The sequence below is a fragment of the Peromyscus leucopus genome, chromosome 20, assembly GCF_004664715.2.
Source record: "Peromyscus leucopus breed LL Stock chromosome 20, UCI_PerLeu_2.1, whole genome shotgun sequence".
In the NCBI taxonomy this organism is placed as follows: Eukaryota; Metazoa; Chordata; class Mammalia; order Rodentia; family Cricetidae; genus Peromyscus; species Peromyscus leucopus.
Window position 1 is genome coordinate 37,476,974 of NC_051080.1, and position 24,048 is coordinate 37,501,021.

General features: G+C 45.6%; 1 protein-coding gene across 1 annotated transcript in view; it reads left to right on the plus strand.

The window, feature by feature from the left end:
- The first annotated feature begins 557 nt into the window (after positions 1-557).
- Grap2 (GRB2 related adaptor protein 2) overlaps positions 558-24,048 on the plus strand; it is a 75,838-nt gene continuing 52,347 nt past the window's right edge. Inside the window, exon 1 of the mRNA XM_028871188.2 lies at positions 558-866. The gene's annotated coding sequence lies outside the window, so the exon portion shown is untranslated. The remainder of the gene's footprint in view (positions 867-24,048) is intronic.

The following is a 24,048-nucleotide window of genomic DNA, read 5'->3' on the forward strand; positions in this document are numbered from 1 at the left end:
AGGGAGATGATGAATCCTAAGCCTTCGGTAGCCTTGGGTCCATCTTGCTCAAGAGAATGTGAAGTCCCATGGGTCTAAGGAAAGATCCTTGCTCATGATAGTGGCAAACCTGGGCTCAGAACCCCCAGCTCACTGGCTGGTTAACTCAGTTGGTGTGAGTGACTAACAGAACTCCTGGCGCTGAGAGTCTCCCTCCCTGTTTCTTCTTTCTTGGGTCAAGGTTTTTATCACAAGCTAAGAGTTGGGTGATGGGCTGGATACACTAAGCAAGCGATTTCTCTGAGGTTTTAACATTGCGATTGATCAGGATGACTTTGACTTTTTCCCAGCAGCCTTTGTGTTTCTCTGGATGGAGGGAATGTGAAGTTAGGGCTTCCCTTGAAGCCAGCAGCAGCTTGCTAACGGGCCATATCCAAGATCAGAAGTTATCTCATGTGAATATGAGCGTTGGGGGCAGGCGGGTCTTGTTAAAACCGAAACCTAAAGGAGCAGACGCGCGTTTCGGTGAACCTCTTGCATCTTGGTGTGTGACTCTAGCAGCAAGAAAACAAAACCACATAGTCAAAGGCTCACACCCAACTCTGTGCAGCTGGGTGTCTGCTAGTTCCTGTGTGGTTTGCCTACAGACTAGACTGGCTGGGGGTAGCTTGGAGGGAGAGCAAGAGGCAGCGAGGAGGAAGCGGTCTTGATGGATCTGGGGCTTGCACCCTGCTTCAGCGTGGCCCTCGGATGCCAGCACAAGGCAGAGCTGTACACAGAAGCGCAGTCATCTTGACGTGCGAATGCATCTTCCCGCTGGCAAAAGGCGATTCTAATAACGCGTTGTCAAAGCCAAGATACACACTCAACCTCTTCGCTTCCAAAAGGTATGTCACGCCGCCTGGGTGCACACCCTCTAGAAACCTTGAGTGTGTTCAAGGTTCTGCTCCCTGTGAGCCAAATGAATCAAGTGAGGGTTAGTCCCAGTGGTTTTCTAGACCTTGCTGTTAATACTTCAGTCTGTCAGCCCAGGTCTCATCCACATGGCTGTGTTGGTAGCGATAGGATTCCACTTCTGTCAAACGAATTAGAGAAGACTCGATCTTTACTGGGCTCGTAGCAAATCAGAACAAGTCTGGAAAAGACTTCGGATGTTGGACTCACAGAAGTAAAATCTCCCTCCAATGGTGAAGGTTCAGCGTTTAATCCAAGCTGAGGAATGGCAGGTGGCAGAGGACTGAGCATCAGTGACTGGAGCCCTGAGTCTGAGGTCAGGAACTGTCTCCTGCTCAATTCCTGCACCAATTCAAACTGCTAGTTCTGGTGGCATTTGCTCTCGTTATGACAAACACTGGTTTGGATTCCTTTAATTAAAAAAAAAAAAAAAAAAAAAAAAAAAAAAAAAAAAAAAAAAAACTTCATGTGGGAAGATATGAGGAGAGGGTGTTGTCTATCTTTGTCTCTTTATTAATAGTTTTGTGGCATCTTTAAGGTCATCTCTAATTCTGCTCCCATCCCCATCTGTTCCAGAACATGAGGAAGGGATGCAAAGACCAGGTTTTCACCAGCTTAAAAATGACCACATCTACTTACCTCAAATTCAGCCTCGTTAATAAGGCATATGTAACAATTTGCATATTACTAAAAGTACATATCCATAGTCAAATTAAAGGGGGCTGCTTAGAATCTAAAACACCATAGGGAAAAAGCAATCATGAATCCATGGTGCCAGCGGGCAGGAAACTTCAATGGAAGAGTCTTGCATGTGGGTACATTTTGTCATAAACTGTTGATTCTTTATGAGTCCCTTTTCTTTATTTTTTTCTTCATTTTTCATTTAAGAAATGTGGTCTCCTTTAGTGACTTGCCATGGCCTACAAATCCTGATGTTCACAAGATAATTTTAGAGAGGTCCTACTTCAAAGAGCAGCCACTATAAGTAGTGTCTTTCCATGCCAAGTTTTAAAAACTTCTAACTTGTAGCATTTTTGAGAACTTTTGTGTGTGTTATGTTATGTTTTTTTGTAAAAAAGGAGGCAGCCCCACATCACTGAAGAAAACCACCCTATTAGACTCAACTCGGAGAGTCTCCCACATAGTTAAGCTCTAATCCTATTCTCCCTAAATTGTGATAGCTTTCATCTTTATAAATGACTTTACTGAAGCAGAGGGGAAGGAGGTGATTGATCTATTCAATATGAAGAAATGTCCTTTGTTGCTAACAATAGCTTCCATGTCTTAGCCCTTCAGTTGTTTTATATCCACCTCATAGGGACACCATAAAAATAAAAGAGTTAACATAAATACCACGTACCTCAGGGAAAGGCGGCATGAAAATGCATGATGGGAACATTATTATTTCTCTAAATCTTGATCACTTTCCTTCCTACATCTTGTGCAAAACACATCTCTCTTGCTGCCCAGAGCCTTCTGGAAGAGCTGCCGGTGATCCTGATTTCCACGTATTTATTGATTCCCAGAGAGTAGCACCTGCTGGTATTGGTGGCTTAAAGAGCTCATGCCTGAACTTGAGCAAAATTCACCCCTCTTTCTGGCTCTCAAAAAGTCTGTAATTGTTCACAAACATGTCATTAAGTGTGATTCCACTGGGGTTCCTTAACTAAGTCACAGTGGCTTCTGGGTCGATTCAAGGGACAGAATCTTCAAGCTCCCATGAAGCAAGCTCAAAATTTGTTGAAGGGAGGCAGCCAGGAGGCTCAGCAAACAAAGATGTTTGCCACCAAAACTAACGCCCTGAGTTCACCCGGGACTCACATGGTAGAAGAGAGCCTATTCCTACAAGTGTTCCTCCAACTCTACGAACATGCCGTAGCATGTAGTGCACATGTAAACAATATAAAATAAATTATAAAATAATAATAAGCAAATATCTTTAAAAGTTCAAGAGTGGTTGCTTAGGATAGTTATTTGAATCAAAAGGTAAAATAGTTTAGCCTCATTTTGTATAACTAAAGTCTTTGTTCCTCATATCTCCTTATATAATGAGGCACCTCAATCCTGTGTGTCTCTGCCTTTTTCCCTTCATTATTATATTTTTATACTGTTGGAGAATTTTCAGGAAATCACAGCTTCATTCAACAAACATTTCCCTAACATTTCTTGGACAATTGCTTTGTGCCAGGACTAGTGCTACACCCTGTACTGTGGTGGCAAGGTCTCTAACAGAGTTCACATTGGTTTCAATAGTCTTGAGTCAATAAGGATTCAGTAAGTCATGTTTAAAAGTCGTTTTCTTTCTACGTGTACAAGCATGGTCCAAAGTTTTAGAGAATTTAGTGAAATTACAACAGCACACACAGTGATAGAAATGACTCATGAGGAAAGTGAATTTCCATACAGATTTAAGCAGGGCCTGGAGGCACGCGCCTGCAGTCCCAAGCACTTGGGAAGCAGAGGCAGGAGGATTGTTGCAAGTTCAAGGCCACCGGGCCAGCTAGAGCTACACAGCAAGACCCTATCAAAAAAAAAAAAAAAAAAATTTGCAAATTTAAGGAAAAGTTGAAATGCTAAGCGCGCCCCACTTAGGTTTACTAACATGACCTTTTCCACACTTGCTCTGACTGCTGTGTTTCTCTCTGGATTTCTTGTAAAGTCGCAGCTGAATGACAGTTCACTCCTGAATAATTCAATTCACACCCCCAAACAAGAACATTCTCTTATATAAGCCATCGCTATGGCTACAAAGGCAGAAGTCCTTAATGTCTACTACCTAAAGGCTAGTCCATATTAACCTTCCCCGTTTTGCCCCCAGCTGTCACCTATCCCATTATTTCAAAAAACCAGAATCCAGAATATCTCTCTATTCAACCGGGGATTTTTTTTCCAGGTTAGGCCAGTGTTCTTGCAGAAATGCCCCACACTCTGAATTGGCTGTGGCCTCATGGCTCATCTGTCGCTGTGCCTCTTGCTTTTCACGCGAACACCATGTTAGGACTAAAAGCACATCGAGATCGGTGTTTCTGTTCACTTCTTTACTCTGTGTGCACGTGTGTGGGTGCACATGTGTCGGCACAGGCGTGGAAGTCAGAGGGCAACCTGTGGGAGTCGGAGCTCTTCCTACCGTGTGAGATTCGGGGATCGAACTCAGGTTGTCAGGCTTGGCAGCAAGCATCTTTACCCATTCTGGCCAGCTCATGTTGAGATTCTGATTGGACATTTTTCATAAGGTGCCATGGGGTAGTCCATAATGCATTGTATTAGGAGGCATATCATTGTAGATTGTTCCACCATTCACAATGCCAAGTTTGGGGATCTCTCTCTCTCTCTCTCATTATAAAAGTACTTGCTCCCTCTTACAATTAACAAGGAATCGGAGGGGTGACACCTTGGCACTGTGCTAACGTCCTGTTCCCAACTGCTTCCATCTGATGATTTTTAGGTCCTCGTCTTTACCTAAATCATTATTCCATCGGTGCTCATATCTATTTTTAATACACTTTGAAGATGCATAAGACGTGTGCAGTCACCACTAGTGACAGAGACTGGAGGTAGCTGAGAGACTGGAGGTAGCTGAGAGACTGGAGGTAGCTGAGAGACTGGAGGTAGCTGAGTGCCTAGACTCACATAGCAGTAATAACGATGTTACACTGAGTGAGTACTTGCTGTGGAGCCAAACAGCCCAAATCTGAGCCCAGCCTACCATTTGCTGGGTGAGCTGAACAAAAGTCAGTCTCTGTTTTTGTTTCTGGAGCCTCACAGGGAGAGTAATGAGGGTGTTAGTGGGGTTGTCAGAGGATTGAATAATTTATACAAAACAGTGTGTTGTTGGTGTTATTGCTGCTGCTGTTACAGCCTCGTGGCTAATCTGTTCCTCTGCCTCTCATATCGCTTGTACACGCCACCTCAGGACCTCACGTGCCAATCTAACCCTTCGCGGGGCATTAAATTGTTTACTTCTCCTGGAGCAGCCAAAAAAGCACTAGCGAGCGATATTGTGCTTTTTTGAAAATATGATATGAGAAAATTAAGGTGCAAGGAGGTCAGAGTACCTCACATGAGGTCACTCACAGCAGAGCCGGGGTTGGATCCCAAGCGGTCTGATTCCAGAACATTCTCTGTGATGACTGGCATGTGGAAAGAAGAGTGATGGGACAGGGTTAAATGGAAATCAGCAAAAAGGGCCACCCATACTCAGGGTTGAAGTTGAAAATCTAGCGTGGCTACCCAAACACATTGCAAGCTTTGGTCTTTCGAATAAGAATGGCATTCTGTGAAGCATAGATTTGTACACTTACAGCATTTTCATCGCTTAGGACCTTCTTCAGGGAACTTAAGAACCTGGAAGAGTTGGAAGGGAGGAAGGAGAACTAGAAGGCAGGGAGCAGGAATGGAAAAGACTAATACAACGGAGGAGTTATGAGACCTCAGAGCCTCAGGGCAGAACATGATATTTTGATAGAGTTGGGAGGGGGGAGTCCTTCTCATTTTTCACATTGCTGTACTGAAAAAGATTTTACCACTAAAACACTGGAGTAGAAGCCTTGTCCAATTCATAAAGGCCACACTGGGTTTCCTTGTAGGAAGATGGATGTCTGCTGTTGGTAGTAATGCCGGCGGCTGGTTATCTCAGGCACTCAGACCTTGCCTAAGTCAGTCTGTGACTTCAGAAACATACAGTTTTATCCAGCTTCCCCGGCTAGGGATTGGTCCCAGCCCTTCATTAGCATTACAAGCCTTTCCAGGGCTGTGGCGGTCTTATCTACCCCTTAATTGCCATTACGGAAGGCTCTCAAGTGTAATTTTCTAAAGAGAACTAAAAATAAGTGAGTAAAAGGAATCCAGCATTAGTCATGCTTTTATGCATTCCTAGGACCATCATTGCTAAGTTGCTTCTGCATTTTCATGTTTTTTAATGAAAAGCAGTCTAATTGATCAATTGATCACAATGAATACTTTTTCATTTGTTTTGGGCTTTTTTCCCCCTCTCCACCCATCAGCCTTCCAGAAACTCGGGCTTAATGTGTCAGCCTCCACATGGTTTATGATTTGAGTCTTTTGTCTAGTGCTTTATGGGAAAATCGTAGACACAAACTGCTGAGAAATCTGTGGGAACTCAGTCAATAATGAGTAGATCGTTCTCTTGTTAAATACGAATTTCAGGAAGAACTTAAATAACTAAGACTTATTACCAGGGGAGAACACGAATGGGGGAGAACCTGGTTGATTTGTAGCGTGAGATTTCTGTTCATCGTTTTAGAAGTTAGAGATTTTAGTCCTCGGTAAAGGAGTGAAGTGTGAAATCTAGGCGAGGAGACGGTTCAGTAGGTAAAGTGCTTGCTAGAGAAGCGTGAGGCCCTGAGTTTGGATTCCCAGCGTGCCTGGTTCGGCAGTTCAGATCTGTAATCCCAGAGCTGGGGTGGCCGAGGCAGGAAGATTCCTAGGGCTTGCTGGCCAGCCAGCCTAGCAGAATCAAACTTCAGGTTCAGTGAGGGACCCTGTCTCCAACTAAGTAATATAAATGGGATAAAAAGCAGTTGATAGGGCTGGAGAAATGGCTCAGTGGTTAAGAGCACTGGCTGCTCTTCCAGAGGTCCTGAGTTCAATTCCCAGCACCCACATGGTGTCTCACAACCATGTCTTATGGGATCTGATTCCCTCTTCTGGTTGCATGAAGATGGGTCACTCATATACATAAAATAAATAAATTTTTTTAAAAAAAGCACTTGATAAAGGCACCTGATGTTAACCTCTGGAAACCACACATATGTTTGTACACACACACACACACACACACACACACACTCAACTGAAAAACTTCTCTTCCCTTACATAGAACTGTTACCAAAAGGTGTGTTATTGAATCATTAAGCGGTTGCAGCAAGCAGAGCTCAAGCATACACTAGGAAAACTGGCAACTTTCAACACCTATGTGTCAATTTTTTAATTGCCTATAAATAACACTGATACGCACAGCACCAGGTTCTCAGTGGTGGGAGAGGTGGGGGAGGGGGAGTGTATGGCGGGGAGGGTCCACACTGCACTCAGCCTCCTACTCCTTCACATAGATTTTTCCCTAGTGTCCATCCATATAAGCCCAACAGGAACATTTCTTTAGATTTATTTTACTCTGAGCCTGAGGGGATTTTAAAAAACAGGTTTCCGCACACTATCTCACTTGATCTAGGTAAGGTCTTCAAGGCGGATAAACCACATATCTCTTACCTCGAACCTTGCAGAGAGGCAACAGCAAAGTTTAGGTGCCTCGCTCAAGGTGATATGGCCGACATCAGCTGGGCCCTACACCCTTCCCCATGTTGTTTTAGGCATTCCATTTTCCTGTCACAGGAACCCTCACCCAGCTTCTGCAGACCTGTTGGCTCTGCCTAAGAGAACCAGCTGATTGACCTTGAGCAGGTCACAACTCCCCTCTCTGGGCCTCAGTTTCCTCTGGTCAAGGGAGAGGTCATAGCATGCATTCTCCGATGCCCTCTGGTTTTTCCGTTGAGAATTAAGGATCCCATTGGGGACGGATAGTAAATGACTCTTTTTGCTCTACGTGGCAAGACCCCTCAACCCTTCCCTGTAAGTCACGAGAGCTGTCGTCTGTTTCTATCTTGATAGATTCCTTTGCAAGATCCAAATCTTATTAGGAACAATAAATATCAGTCGTGCCTTTGCAGGCCACCGGGTGTCATTCTGCCGGGCCCCTCATTTGCCGCAGGGCTCTTTTCCAGCAATTATCTTCTGACCCTGTGATCTGTAGCACACTATTTTATTATCCCTCGAGGGCAGTTCAGAGTGCAACATGAACATAAATAATGCTGATGGACTTATTTAGAGCTGATAGACCCTGTCTTTCTAAAGAGGTTGTTCTTTTGGAAGGACACATTGCCTTCCACATGATTTTTCATTAAGAATTATATCCTTGGGGCTGAGACGACGGCTCAGGTTGGGAAAGTGCTCACCACACAAGCCGAAGGACCTGGACTTGGATCCCTAGAACCCACAAAAAAAAAAAAAAAAAAAAAAAAAAAAAAAAAAAGATTAAGTGTAGATGTGTGTGTGCCTAGAATCCTGGTTCTGGGAAAGGAGAGATAAAGAACCCATAAAGCTCACTGGTTAGCTGGCTTTGCTGAATTAATGATCTCTAGGCTCATTGAAAGACCCTGCCTCAAAAAATAAGGTGAAGAGCAATTGAGGAAGACACTGACATTGACCTCTAGCCTACACACACACACACACACACACACACACACACACACACACACACACACACATACACACACACACGCTCAAACCTGGACATTCATCCCTGTCCCCCGCCACACACACATCCTTTAAATATCTCTAAAATGGACTAGGCAGTGGGAGAATCATGAGCTCTCTTCTCAAAAGCCCCAAGACCAAAGAAGGACATAGAGATCCCTTCCCCAAGGGCCATTGGCACAGACAGGCTGGCTAGCCACAGAGGTGACTGCCTATATTTGTGAATTGCCACTGATGGTGGCAAGTCAAGGTTGTGTTTCTCAGCCATCCTGCTTTTGAAAGTTTCTAACTCGACTCCAGGCCGTGGGGTCATACCCACATCTTCCGAATAAATCGGCGCATAATTTGTACCGTGCCAGGGCCTCGGACTATTGGAGATTAACACTCCACCCTTCACTAAGAGTGATGACGCAGGCGTGGGGCTCCTGGCTGCTGTGCTCTCTTGTCAGCCTCTCAGGTGGCTCAGGTTGCCTCATCCACCGCCCTCTGTCCTTGAACGAAGTGGCACCGTTCTTTAACCCAACTCACAGGAGATTCTGGAAGATTCATGCATGACCGCCTCAAAAGCTTTTGTGTATCTCTTCTAGACTGCAAAACATGCAGCATCCCATTGGGGAAATGTCTTCTACGTTACTTTCTTATTTAAACAAATCCATTCTGGGGCATTTTGATTTCTTAGATCAATATTTATAAATAGACCGCAATACAATTCATGAACCGAGGATCCATACAGCATTGTCACATCCAGTACCCCACAAATATCCAAATAAACAAAGGGCAACTGTGAAGTGGGGGGGGGGGTAGCCAGAGAGAAGTCCCTGGAGCCGGGGAGAGGCGACTTTTAGACAGGGCTAGTTCTCTGCAGCATGGATGAGCAGCTTGCATGTGAAAATGCAGACGTAAGGGAGTAAGATGTACACCACAGCCAACTTTGTCGGCTCCCATTATGTCATAAACCAGAGGCTTGATTCAGTTATTAGCATCAAGGGAGTAGCTGCGACGCTTTGTCGTGTAGCTGCTAGAAAAGATCCCCTGTCCAGGTACTTCAGTTCATCTTTTTGGCTGCTGTCTGCAGAAATTCTCTTAGTCTCTTGTTGATCAGGACCCGGATGACCTGAGAACGTTTAGGAGGATAAAAATCAAAACCATTAAAGAGTCCTCTTCACCGGAGAACGAATAATCCCCGGGAAAGTAGGAGAAGCGGAAGAAACTGCTACAGTAGCGTGGAGTCCATGCCGAGGAGACCACAGAGAGAATGACTGGGGGTGGGTGGGGACTTTCAGAGAGGGCTTCTTGGAGGAGGCATGCCTGAGGGCAAAAGGAGGCAGTGATGTATCCAGGAAAGAGAGGGGGGGGGGGAGGAACATGTAGGTCAGAGGTTAGCGTTGGATGTCTTCCTCTGTTGCTCGCTACATTTTTTTTTAATTTTATTATTTATATGGATGGCACTTGTGAGCCACCCAGCATGGGTGCCGGAAACAGAACCCCTACTCCCTCATGTCCCTTCCAGTCTTTTTTTTTTTTTTTTTGATTTTCAAGACAGGGTTTCTCTGTGTAGCTTTGCACCTTTTCTGGAACTCACTCTGTGGCCCAGACTGACCTCGAACTCACAGAGATCCACCTGCCTCTGCCTCCTGAGTTCTGGGATTAAAGGCGTGCGCCACCACCGCTTGGCAAACTGTATTCTTATTTTTATTTTTTTATAATTTATTTATTATTTTTATTTTATGTGGTTTGGCATTTTGCCTGCATGTATATCTGTGTGAGAGTGTCAGATCTTGGAGTTCCAGACAGTTGTGAACTGCCATGTAGGTGGTGGGAATTGAACCTGGGTCCTCTGGAAAAGCAGTCAGTGCTCTTAACCACTGAGCCATCTCTCCAGCCCCAGGGTCTTCTTTTTTTTTTTTCAAACAGAAATATCCTTGGCTCTTTTAACTCCTGGGATGCAGGTTTGCATGCTGCCATCATTTGAAGTGGCCCTCTCCGGAAGGATTCCAATTTAGAACCCTTCTTTAGCCAAGGTGCCCAAAATGGAACAGAGCTCTGACGGTGCAAACACCACAGGGCTATTCTTCCCTGAGTCTCCACCCTCGACTCCTATTAACACGGCCCACGACTGCATTAGCCTTGGTGGCGGTTATGTCACAGGGCTGACTCATACAGAAACTGTGGTCAGTTAGAACCCCAGAGTTCTCATGTGCTGTGAGCTGCTACGATCTGCCTTGTCCTCGCTACACCCCCTCTCCGCACGCGCGCGCGCGCGTGTGTGTGTGTGTGTGTGTGTGTGTGAGAGAGAGAGAGAGAGAGAGAGAGAGAGAGAACACTAGGCACAGAGGTTCAAAAGTGACATTTATCCTTATTACATTTGATCGTAGTGATAGCCACCTGTCAGGATATTCCGGAACAGGCAGATTAGCTCTCCCTCCCTCCAGGGAGGTGAGTGCTCATCAGCTAGTGTAGCAGCACAGCTAATCTCATGCTGATCCCCGGCCTCAAAGGCATTAGAACTGTGTTCTCTTTCCTAGCTGTAAGTCATCTGCAGCCCTGGAGAAATAAATCTGTGTCTTTCGACATGCTGGGACCCCGCTCTAAAACAGTAACAAATGTGAGTGGCCATTTCCTTCCCGAGATTACACAGAGACTTAGGTGTGTACAAAACCCAAAGTCAGTGTTAACTCAGGTAGTATAGTATGAGAGGAGGAAAAATTGTGTGTCAGCTCTGGGCATTCAGAAGATCTGATTACCCTTATCACAACATGTTACAGCTAGTGGACATTTATTTGAACAACTACAAAGGCATGACTGGGTGGTCTGATTTGGTGTTGTAATAACATTGTGTGGGGTTAACATAATTTTTGAGTAAAATTATTTGCAGACTGACTAAATGCCATAAGGCCTTTCTTCTTTACGAGATCGATTGTGACTCTTGAATAGTATAAAGAGCGTGTGAATCAGGAATGGCTTTCCTGATAACCAGGGCCAAAAGCACAAGATCTCTGTACTTTAATTTCCATGATGAATTTCTTTGTCATGTTCCTGGAGACTCTCCAACATGACTGAGGATTCTAGATTTATAAGAAAATGGGCAGCAGTTGGAAGGTGGAGGCATGCATGGTCTACATTGCAAATGCCAGGCCAGCCAAGACTACATAGTGAGACCATGTATTTAAAAAAAGAAAGAGGGGTTTGGTGTTGGATTGATGTGAAAAGTAAGAGAACTACAATCTCTTTCTTGTGTGTGTGTGTGTGTGTGTGTGTGTGTGTGTGTGTGTGTGCGCGCGCGTGCGCACGGGTGTCCAGGTGCATACAGATGTGCTTGCGTTTGCAGAGGCCAGAGGTTGACGGCGGATATCTATCTTCCTGAATGTGTGTGTGTGCACGGGTATACAGGTGTATACAGATGTATGTGTGCACGGGTGTACAGGTGTGTAGAGATGCGCATGTGTTTGTGGAGCTCAGAGGTTGATGGTGGATGTCTTTCCTGAATGGTCTTCTCCACCTTATATTTTCAGACAGTTTCTTGCTGAATCTGGGGCTTACCAATTTGGCTAGACTGGCTGGGCCAACAAGCCCCTGGAGTTCTTTGGTCTCTGCCTCCCTAGTGCTGAGATTTCAGGTACAGGCTGCCATGCCCAGCCTTTCACATGGGTTCTGAGAGACCCAGCCCGGGTCCTCATTCTTCACAGCTGCAAACACTTCACAGGCTTGGCTCCAGCCAAGAACGGTAATACTCTAAGCAATGAAGCATCTAAACTTGGGCTAGAGAGGGCTCAGCAGCCAAGAGGCTGGTGTTCCAGAGGACCAAGGCTCAATTCCCAGCACCCCCATGGCAGCTCACAACCGTCTGTAACTCCAGTTCCAGGGGATCCAGTGCCGCCTTCTGGCCACTGTAGGCACTAGGCATACACGTGATACACAGATATATATGCAAACAAAACACTCATACACACACACACACACACACACACACACACATATATATACACACACACACACACACACATATATGTATATATGTGGGCTAGGATGTGGGTCAGTGGCAGAGCACCACCCTGGCATGCCCAAGGCCCTAGGATTCCATCCCCAGAGCTCAGGAGGAAAAAGAAAAAAAGCACCCAAACTGCATTACAGAAGAAAGAATTAAATAATGCAAACTTTCAATTGCGAGGCTCTCTTCGCTCTTCCCCACCTACCCCATCCTAACCCTGCCTTCTGCCGTTAGTAACAACACATGGACAACAAACATCTCGAGCTTCGGGGACTGACGGATTCCTGGAAACCTCTGAAAATCTTAACAAACTAGAAATTTGAAGATCATCATTTTAGGCATGAAACAGAGAGCTCATGGGTAACTTATACAACATATAAATTCAAGCTAATGCAAATGTCTATTGCAAAATGTCCCCTGAACAGTTGGCTTCAGGGCAGGAAGGTGCAGGGAACATCCTCACTTCTCTGGCCTGCCATTCTAATGCACATCTTTTTTTTTTTTTTTTTTTTTTTTTTTTTTGGTTTTTTCGAGACAGGGTTTCTCTGTGTAGCTTTGCGCCTTTCCTGGAACTCACTTGGTAGCCCAGGCTGGCCTCGAACTCACAAAGATCCACCTGGCTCTGCCTCCCGAGTGCTGGGATTAAAGGCGTGCGCCACCACCGCCCGGCTCTAATGCACATCTTAACCTTATTCTTGTGATCTTGAAGAGATCACAAGAGTTTTACCTCAGCTCTCATGAGAGATTGGGACCCGGAGTCCCTGGGCTTTATGCAGCAACATGATCCAGGATCAGTAAGTAGCATTATCTATCTGTGAGCCTGAGAGAACAGATCTGAAGTCAATTCCCTCCAATGAACCAGAAAATAAATAAGTGAATAAAAAGAGAGGCTCCCAGTCTCTTTCCTAAACCTCCTGAATCTGACTTTGAACTTCAAAACCCTTTTCTGGGTGACTCCCGCGCACAGTAGCATCTGGGAAGGCCCGAGGTAGGGAGAAGAGATTTCACCTGGGTTTGCCCACACTGCATCCTGACGCAGTTTACCAGCTCCCCTGTGGCATTTTTGGGAGTATAGAGAGTCGTTAGTTACAACCTTGCTAGATTTAAATGTTCCCAGTATCCACAGCCTTTTCTCAAGGTATCTATCCCTGGCTTTAAAATACCCTGGCCTTACTAGGTCTTTGCAAATCACTTGTGCCAGGTGATTGGTACAGAAGGGCTGGGGCTGGGGTGGGCTGGAGAGATGGAGAGTGGGCCAGGCAGTAGAGTGGATACTTTCTCATGATCCCAACATCTTGTAAGGCCTGGAAAACAAGAGAGTGTGTTGAGCATTAGCGGGGAGTAACAGGAGAGATTTCAGGTAAACCCAGCCAAAAGAGACCTAAGGAGGAGACAGAATCCACTGGCTAAAACTGGGTCGCCTCAAAGCCACTCCAGCCGCAGAGGGTGACCCCAGGCAGGGTCAGCTGAGCGTTCAGCTCCAGTGAGCTTCTTAAATCCCTCCCCATCAAGGAGAGGCTTCTGCTGAGTCCACAATATGGTTGACTTGCCAGAAGGGGTCGAGCGCTCCCAGCTGTGGGGAAAGGCAGCCAAAAAGCAAGCTGAGTTCTGACCCTGGCTACTGCAAAGCCACAGGATAAGAGCCCCGAGAGAACTGGAGAGGTCCCCCCAGGTCGTTTCCACTCCAACAGGGAAGTTAAGACATTTCAGAAAGATTGTCTCCCCTTCAGCTTTAAACTTTGCAGAGAAAGACTTCTCAAGGACCCACGGGTTCCTTAGAATCCATCCAAGTTACCACAGTGTCCCTGATCCCGACCCCACATTCCCCTCACCAGAGCAGCTTTCTTTCATCTTTCCCAGCTCCACCTCCACTCCGCCCCACTCAGCAGCCCCTAGCCCCCTTGTCAGGTTACAGAATCTCAGTTCCATTTGCTTTGCTGCCCCAAGCATCTCTCGTCAACTTTTGCACCGCTTCGTGACCCTCTGGACCCCCTTGGAGTTTTGCCTGCCTGCGAGTGTTACCACCAAAACGTATTTATGAAATGCGTGCTGTGTGCAGACTGCCCCTTTGACTGGAGAAAGTGAAGAGAGGACGGAAAAGAGCATTCACAGTTTTGTTGGGCTTTATTCTGCAGTCTTCCTCCAGGGAGTGTGGGTCTTGGCTGAGTTTATGGTCTAGCCGGTACACTCATCCTTAGGCTAAGTTTCGATGCAACATCTCGATAGTCCTGCGAATGTTTTCTCCTATGACCCTCCTCTAAGGACAGAAGAGTTCGCTGTCAGCGACAATAGCTCTGATGTGAATTCCGCGGTAAGTGGGAGATCAATGCATTTGCTCAGGCACCAGAGACGGTACTCCACTGCCGTGTGGGTCTTGATTCAAATGAGCTGCAGAGGGATTTGTTCGGCTGAATTCACTCTACAGCAACTGGATTAATCTCATTTCGTATCATGTCTCTAAGTAGGAAAGTAAACTGATTTTCGGCAGGCTAAATGGTACGTTGATGCTGCCAACATCCATCAGATTTATCCTGGCTAAATTGCAACTATAACAGCATCCTGATTGTTTTCCCTTCCACAAAGCAGTTGCCAAAGTGCACCACTTTAGGATGGGCTTTTTATGACAGATGGAATGTTCTGGAATGAGACAGAAGGCAGATACATCAAATATGAGCACACTTCTCTGGGCAGATCCTGAGGTCCAGTCCTTGGGCCCCTAAGATGATTTAAAAAAAAAAAAAAAAAAAAAGCCGGGCGGTGGTGGCACACGCCTTTAATCCCAGCAGAGGCAGGTGGATCTCTGTGAGTTCGAGGCCAGCCTGGGCTACCAAGTGAGTTCCAGGAAAGGCGCAAAGCTACACAGAGAAACCCTGTCTCGAAAAACCAAAAAAAAAAAAGTTGTTCTTTTTGAGAGTTGAGTGTGGCAGTGCACATCTGTAATCTCAGTACTTGGGAGGTACAGGCAAGGAGGGTCAGGAGTTCAAGGCCAGCCTGAGCTAGCAATCTCACAGCCTGAGCTAGCAATCTCACAGTCAGCCTGGCTACATGTGACCTTGTCTCAAAACTAAAAAGCTCTCTCTCTCTCTCTCTCTCTCTCTCTCTCTCTCTCTCTCTCTCTCTCTCTCTCTCTCTCTCTCTTCCTCCCTCCCTCCCCTTCCCTCCCTCTCTCTCTCTCTCTCCTATGTTTCTGAAAAATTTGAATTGTCGTCGGGCACTGTTCAAGCTCCACACTAGCCCTCCTGGAAGCTGAGGTGAGCATTCAGCAGATGCCTACTGTGTGCTTGCACCCCACTAAGGATCCTCTGCTGTCTGTCTGCATCTGTCCCCTTCGACCTCAGTCAGTTCCCAAAGCTACCATCTCAGCCTCTGGGGACTCCCAGTGTCCCTGCTGGGTCCTCCCCTCCTGAACTGCTGGCTTCAGCAGACACAAGCTTCTAGTGCAAACACGGCTGCTGTGGAAAGTTCTGCTTTCTCTGGTGGGTATGTTCATAACCAGCAGTTGCTGTCAAAGGGCAGAGCTCATGGGGACGCGCCTGGGATGGCACGGGGCTGTCATATGCAGCAAATGTAATAATGGGTATATAAAAAAAGCAATTTGTAAACTGCAACATGCTCTCCAAAAGAAATTGTGACAGTATTATACAACTTTACGGTTTAGAAGGCCACTGGATGATATATAAAATCCAGCAAGGCTCCCTCCATAGCCCAATTGAAATAGAAAATTAGGGAATTGGGGACAGTGACCTTTCCATCCGTAAGCCGCAGGCTTCTCAACAGCTTTGACAGTGAAAGCACACCCATGGAGTGGAGGACACACAGTGCCGAGGAACCCATCTGCTCACTACTCCGGAACAAAGGGCCTCTGCTCTTGTTTGACCACCACCTCCACCAGGACCCCCACAATACCTTCCAAAGTCCTCACGAGCCTCAGGAGCTAGCCTCAAGCCCTCTTCCCAATCCTCTCCAAGACTGAAGGATTCTGTTTGTCCTGATGGTCTTGTCAGTCTGATGTGACAGCTGAGCATATACGTACCACTTCTGAACCAGCTGTGAGTGTTGATGGTCACAGAGGTCTCTCTGCCTGCCGCAGCCCGTCACCCCCAGTGCTGCTGTACCCCAAATGGAGGTGAATGGAGTCAACAGTTCAAATCAGTGAAAAGGGAAAACTGGGTTGACCCAAAGGGTCCTGCAAAAGGGCTTGTCCCTAAGAGTCGGTTCTAGATTTGAAAGCCTTTACCTTTACCCCCACCTCGGAAACAAACAGGGTCTATGAAATAAAGACATAAAACCCTATGACTAGTAGGGCATGGTGTTGCCTACCCTTCACCCCAGCTCCATGCCCTACTAGTCATAGGGGAGGGTGAGGCAGGCCGATCCAGGCTACACAGCAAGACTGTCTAAAAGAAAAAACAAGCTAGATGTGGTGGTGTGCACACCTATAATCCTAGCATTTGAGAGACAGAGACATAAAGGTCTCAGCATTCAAGATCAACCTGTGCTACATAGTGAGTCCCAAGCCAGCCTAGGCTGTATAGCAAGACCCTGTCTCAAAAAACAAAACAAAAAAAAAAACATAAATATTGCAAACATAAAAATTATTCTTTGCGCTTGCCTGTGCATTTTCTATTTTTGGACTGAGCATTAAAAGACCATATTAGAGCTAAAAGTTAAAGTTGTACATTTTTTTTTTTTTTGTAACTTGGTTTTCAGCTTGAAAGTTCCCCAAGTTTGAATTGTGAGCGCCATTCTTTGCCTGCCAGCTTTGCTGTGGTTTATCTAACTGAACGTGGCACCCCATGGGATCATGGGATCATGGGCTCGGAGGCTACGCTGCTCCCTTATGGAAAGACACTTGTACAGAGTGCGAAAAACATTACTTTTAGCAATTAGAAACAATCCTGGTACTAGAGAAATGGCTCAACAGTTAAAAGCATGGACTGCTCTTCCAGAGGACCCACGTTTCGTTCCCCGCACCCACATCAGGCAGCTCACCGTCACTTAAGTCCAGCTCCAGGGGATCTGACACCTCTGGCCTCTGAGGACACCTATCCCCCCCCCTCTCTCTCTCTCTCACACACACACACACACACACACATGCATACGTACGCACGCACGCACACACGCACGCATGCACACACACACGCACGCACGCCCCTTACCTGGGTGTGATGGTGCACCCCTGTAGTCTCAGCACTTGAGAGGCAGAGGGAGGAGGATCACAAATTAAGGCCAGCCTGGACTAAATCACAAGATCCTCTCCACACACACCTGAAAGGAAGCCCCTGAGCTGGTTGTGAGTGTGTCCGTGTGTATGTACAAGTGTAAGTAGAGGCCAGAGGAAGACGGTGAGTGTCGTCCTCGATTGCTCTCCATCTTATTTTTCTGGCACTCGTTGACTGAGCTAGCCTGACTGACCAGGAAGCCACAGGAGCCTCCAGTCTCTCCGCCTCCCCAGCTGGTGGATTACAGGCACACCTGGATTTAACATGTGTATTGGGCATCACACGTTTGTGTAGCAGGCGCTTTAAAGACTAAGCCATCTCCCCAGTCCCTGTTTTGTTATTTTAATGCATTGACAAAGCAGATGTTTTATTTTGGCCAGATGACTTTTTAAGGAATCCTCTTTTAAAAGGTTGGCCATAGAGCGACTGCCAAGTACATAATATGTGCTCAGTACATGTGTATTCCCAAACAGAGGATAACTTCAGTTATTTAAAACAGCAGCCGACAAGAATGGCTTCTGATTGCTTCTCTTTGGGTCCACATTAGAAATCATTTTCAGAAATGGAAAGTTGGAGAAAAGATCCAGGGGTATTATAGTACCGGCATTGTTGAGAGCAGATTGTGCTTATGTTGGTAGTGATGGGGTGCGCGCTCACGTGAGGGATTTATTGTTATGCTGGATTAGAGCTGCGTTGTTACTGTAGGAAAGGATTGGCCCAGAGCCCACACACCCGAGCCAACTTCTGAAGCCTTTTCAGCAGCATCCCCAGCCCTCAATAATTCCATGTCATACAGTCCTGGCACACCCCTAACCTCAAACCCCAGCCAATTTTCCTAACAACACACCTTCTCCCCATCACCTGCCAGCAGCTTCTTGTTCTCTGACACTCCCCCAAACTCCTCAAATCAGGGAGCTTTCAGTGAGTTCAAAAGGGAAATGCAGAATTACCTAGTTATGTCAGTATTTTCCATATCTCTGCAGACTTGAACCAGAGCTCCTGAACAAAACCACTGGGACTTGCTTCCTGAACTGTACTAATTTTTTTTCTCCCAGCTCCAACTGCTCACCTCTAGGTGTGTTTGGAGCTGTTCTTGCCCCAGACAGTCTAAGCTATCATCATCGGCATTGCCGTGTGGCTGTAGAGCCCACGACCTGGGGTTGGGTTTTCATGGGATGGCACATATCTGCCCAGAAAGGAACAGAAAAAAAAACAAGGACCAGCCAGGAGGAGGTGGCACAGGCCTTTAATCCCAGCACTCGGGAGGCAGAGCTAGGGGTATCTCTGTGAGTTCAAGGCCAGACTGGTCTACAGAGCGAGTTCCAGGACAGGTACTAAAACTACATGGAGAAACCCTGTCTCGAAAAACCAAAAAAAAAAAAAGAAGAAAAAAAAAATCCAAGGAGCACCCTTGGCCTTGAGGGAGAAGTCAAACGGGTAGGTTGTTGGTGTCTCGGCTCCTCTCTTGCTGACAGATTTGATGCATGTAAGGGATCCAGACATAGAGGGGTTTGTGGTTCTCTTCAAAACCGAAAGCAATTCTGTTTTCTCAGAATTGTGTGTGTGGCATGGCTGCTGTCCCAGCTCCGGGCCAACCAAACCCCAATAATCTGCTCTCTGTCTCGGGCTCCCACAGCATTTTAAGATGCTACCATTTATCCACACAAGAAGAAGTGGCCCAGAGAATGAATAGTCTCTGGGAGGCAGTTAACAAAGAAGGGGGAACTGGGGTCCAGGAGAGGTGCTGTATATCACTCATGGGTTGTCGGCCTTCCTTGACCAATCCACATCTCTTAGACCACTGGCGCTGGGAGGTGGAATTAGGGCCTCACACATGCTAGCAAGCGTACTGCCACTGAGATATTTGCTATGTATTCCCAGCCCACCTTCACTTTTATTTGTTTGTTTGTTTGTTTATTTATTTGATACAGGGTTTCTCTATGTAGCCTTAACTGTCCTGGAATTTGCTCTATAGACCAGGCTGTCCTCGAACTCTGAGATCCACCTGCCTCTGCCTCCCGAGTGCTAGGATTAAAGATGTGCGCCACCACTGCCAGGCCCACCCCCACTTTTTTGAGACTAGGTCTCATGTAGCCCAGGCTAGCCTGGAACTCACTATACAGCTGAAGATAACCTCGAACTTCTGATCCTCTTGCTTCCCAAAGGTGAAGGTTGCAGGTGTGCACCACACACAGTTTATGTGGTATTGGGGATCAAACCTAAGACTTCATGCCTGCTAGGCAAGCACTGTGTCAACTGAGTTACAGTCCCCAGCCCCAGGAGCATTTTATTTCCGTGAGTGGAAAATGAATCCATGCTACCACCTTGGTTAATCGCAGAATTTGCTGCTAAGTTTGGAATCAACCACAACTTTTATGAAACCTTTTATGAATAATAACAAATGATAATAATGAAGTTCTTCTGAGATGCTCAAAAGTTACCTTTCTGAGTTCCTTGTCAGGCACGTTGATGCTCCAGCTGGGCTCTGAGTAATTGGCACCTCTGGGAAAGAGCTTGCCTGGTTGCCATTCACCTCGTTTGTTAGCCTATAATGTGTTTTAATGCGCAGAGTTGTGTTATATAAACAATAATTTTTCATGATTATAATAACATTTTCCCATAATTGAAAAAAAAAGTTCTGACCTGAATTTATTCTTGTCATGGCGGTGTGAGCAAGCAGAGTCTTGTTTGCCTATAAAATATATTAATAATATATTAATTAGCTTCCCGGAGCTGCCCAAACAAGGAACAGGAAAGATTTATCTAAATTATAAGAACTGAAATGAAGCCAACACTTTATTAATTATAGTTTAGGGACAGCCTCAGAATTTAAGTAGCACAGCAAAATCCAGACCTAGCTTTTGAGAGGAGATAACAGAAAATACCACTCAATTAACAAAACACTTATTTAGCATCTAGTGTGGAAAAAATTCTGGAAGGTCAAAGAGGCTAAGACATAAAATTGGCCAATTTCATTTTATGGTCATAGTTAAAAGGCAATAAAAGACAGGGTCATATAAGTGTTTTAATTTAGTGTCAGTAAACTTCAATGTATTGGGTGGAGCTGTGTGAAACTGATAAAATCTGACTAATTTTTAACCCCCCAAAGTGGCCATTTGCTAGGATTGGACCTCATCCAAAGGTACTTTTGACATACTGTCCCAGTCCCTAAAGCATTACACTCTTTCCATTTTCCTTATATATCTTTATACTAAATGGTTCATTACTGGCTGAAGCCACCTTCGTGAGAATGGCCGCTGCTCGAAGGTGATTACAGGTCAGGGATTTGGCTCTTGGTTTTTATATTTATGCAGTACTGAGTCACTAATAGCATACATTATGTAGTTTTAAAGTTTCTGATTACATTAGACCCATCTCTTGATTCTATTTCAGAGTTAGTGCCCCTACTACCTGCCTTCTATGTGGCACGCCGCAACTTATCTCTCCAGTGACATTGCTGTTGTCGCTGCCACACATAACCTTCGTCTCTCTTCCTGCCCGCTGTGCAGAGATGCTTATCCTGAAATGCCCCCTCTTCGGAGATTAAACCACGTGTTCCACTAAGTGCACCCTCTCAGTTTCTTCAAGGGTTACTATAGACTTAAGTGCAAGCATCTGTTTTTAATAGGCTTGGGGATGTTTCCCTAGCAAATATTAGATTATCTCGTTAAAAATGTATCCAGCCAGCTGATATCAGCTACTACAGCAACTGGAGAAAAATTTGTTGAGTACTCTAGAAGGGGCAGGTTATATGAAACATATTATGTAAAATACAGGGTAGCGGGCCATGGGATCTCCATGTGGGAAAAGTCCTTTAAGTCAGGGTCTCTTCTGCATCATTCCCTGGCATGTAATCTGTGCCACATGAAAGAGAACAGTCCACATTGGCTGGCGACAGTTCTAGAAGGTTAGATGGGCTGTGCTCCTAATTTCTTGTTACATAATCTCTGGCATGCAAGTCAGATCTATGCAAATAATGGTCATGCAAATAAGGGCGGTCTTGGCTGATTAAAGTTAAGTTCTGTTTGTGGACTTGGATCACTAGTTTTGTCGTGTCAGGTTCTGAATTTCCTGGCTGTCAGTTTAGGATTGCTGAGGACCATGATTTTGAAAATACCCTAAGGGAGGAGCAGCTCTTTTTTTTTTTTTTTTTTTTTTTTTTTTTCCAGGCTCTTATCAACTGCCTTCCCTTCACAATATGTACTTCATAAATACAAGTTTCACTCTATCTACCAGAAACCATCCAGGCTCTTCCCATGCGTTGATCCTACTTAATCTTACCCTGTAGAATAGTGCCATTATTACATTTTAAAGAGGAGAAAACAGGCGTGCAGGGCGATACACACCTTTAATCCGAGCACTCAGGAGGCAGAGGCAGGCTGATCTCTGAGTTAAGGCCAACATAGGTTACATAAGAGAATCTGGGGGGGGGGGGAGACAGACAGACAGACAGACAGACAGACAGACAAAAACTGAGGCCAGAGAAATTATGTGAACTCCTAAAACTCAAGGCTTTAAACAGAGTGTCAGTAATTCATCTGATTATCCTGGGAACTCAATGTTAAAAAAGCAAGCGCTTTTCCCAGAATATGAGGTCGAAGCGTGACCATTTAGCACTGTCTTCTGATGTACCAATGGGTCTATGTCAAAGACACTTGCTCCAGGAACACTGTGTTTTCTCCCAAGAAGACCCGCTTGCCACTGCACCCCAGCACACACAAAGGGACTCAGGCACTGCCTGTAATTTTCTTGCAAAGTCACATCTAACCCTACATCTTATCATCACCCTGCTGAGGTCCAGACTGTTAAGGAGGCATCCCCCTCTTCTTCCCGTTATGCCCAATGTGCAAGTGCTGATGATGTGACTTGATTCAAAGAAAATCTACAGAAGTCATCTCAGTCAACCTGAGAAGTCGGGTGACTCATTCGCACCCTTTCTGAGGGGCTCCTGTGGGCTGCTGCAGTTCTCCTGAATTGGCCCCAGGCCTCTGCAGCTCGGCGCAGCTCAGTGCTCCATCACTCTGGCTTCCGCCCAGCTGATGATCTTTTGGCGGAGACTTTGGAGTTGCCTTTGAGTTACATGACAAGCTGCCCCTGTTCTGTACTGACTGTGACCCCGCTGTGCATATCCCCGAGGCAGGATAAACAAGGTTGCCTTGCAAATAAAAAAATAAATAAATAACAGGGAAGATGATGCTGGCTCTTCAGCCCCTACAGTAAATGCTATCACTCTGGAGGTAAAGTCAGAATAACTAAATAGGACTTGATTGATGTCAGGTCTTATAAATACATGCACGCATGTGGATGCTGATGACAGCCCAAAGCAAAACAAAAAAAGCAACTTCTGTCTTATTAGAAAAATGAGAATTGGTAAGCCACAGAGCCCGATGAAGAGAGCACACACATACACCTACAGGCTTGACTACTCAGAAGGCTGAGGCACTGAGGCAGGAGGACCATTTGAGCCCACGAGTTTGACAAGGTCAACTATGGCAATTCCAACAAAAAGGAAATAGAAAAATGGATATTCTTATTTTTACACACACACACACACACACACACACACACACACACACACACACTAGTACAATGAATACCAGAAAAGAGGCAATTACTTTAGCAATGACAGACTCTTGGTATAACCAAGAATTTCCTTGTTTAAATCTAAGCTAAATCAGCTGTTGTGGTGCATACTCACAATCCCAACATTCAGGAGGCTGAGATAGCAGCATCTTGAGTTCAAGGCTAACCTGAGCTTCACTGCAGGTTTGAAGCCAACCTGGGCTACACAGGGAGATCCTAAGTCTAAACAAGAACAAGGAGAAAAAGGAGGGAAGGTGGACTTAAAATAGCCACATGGACTTACTGAGTTTTCTGGAGCTTAACTCCAGGTTCCCATCAATGGAAGCCTGACATCTATTTCAACCTCCAGCAAGGCAGTAAGGAAAAACAAAGACACCAATTGCAATTCTCCCATTACAACTTGTCATCTGTGTGACCAGGGTGAGTTATTTCACTGTCCTGGGCTTCCATTCATTCACCTGTAAAATGAAAATTAAAATAAGAAGAGCTGGTGTAGGTCCACGGACAGATCAGATGGTGTAAAAGGGTCGTGTTCATCACCAGCATCTGATCTACACCGCAGTGCAGCAATGGAGGTTATTTATTTAGTTATTTGTCGTTGTGTGTGTGTGTGTTTATGGTTCTTTGTATATGTGTGTCACAGGGCACAGTGGAGGTCAGAGGACAGCTTGCAGGAATCCCTTCTCTCCTTCTACTGTGTGGGTCTCGGGGATTGAACTCAGGGCATCAGGCTTGGCAGCAAGTGCTTTTACTTACTGGGCTATCTCACTGTCTCTACTTATTTACTTTTATTGCATCTAAAGTATATGATTTTGTGTGTTTGCACATGTATGTGCACGCATGTAAACAGAGGACAGCTTGTGAGAGTTGGTTCTCTCCTTCTGTCAGTGGGTCCCAGGGATCAAATTCAGGTCATCAGGGTTGGTAGCAAGTAGCTTTACCCACTGGACCATCCTGTTGGCCCTATGTGACTGCAATAGTAAACTGAAATGGGCTACACAATCCAATAGGAAACCAGTGAGGGTTCTATATATATATATAATTTATTTT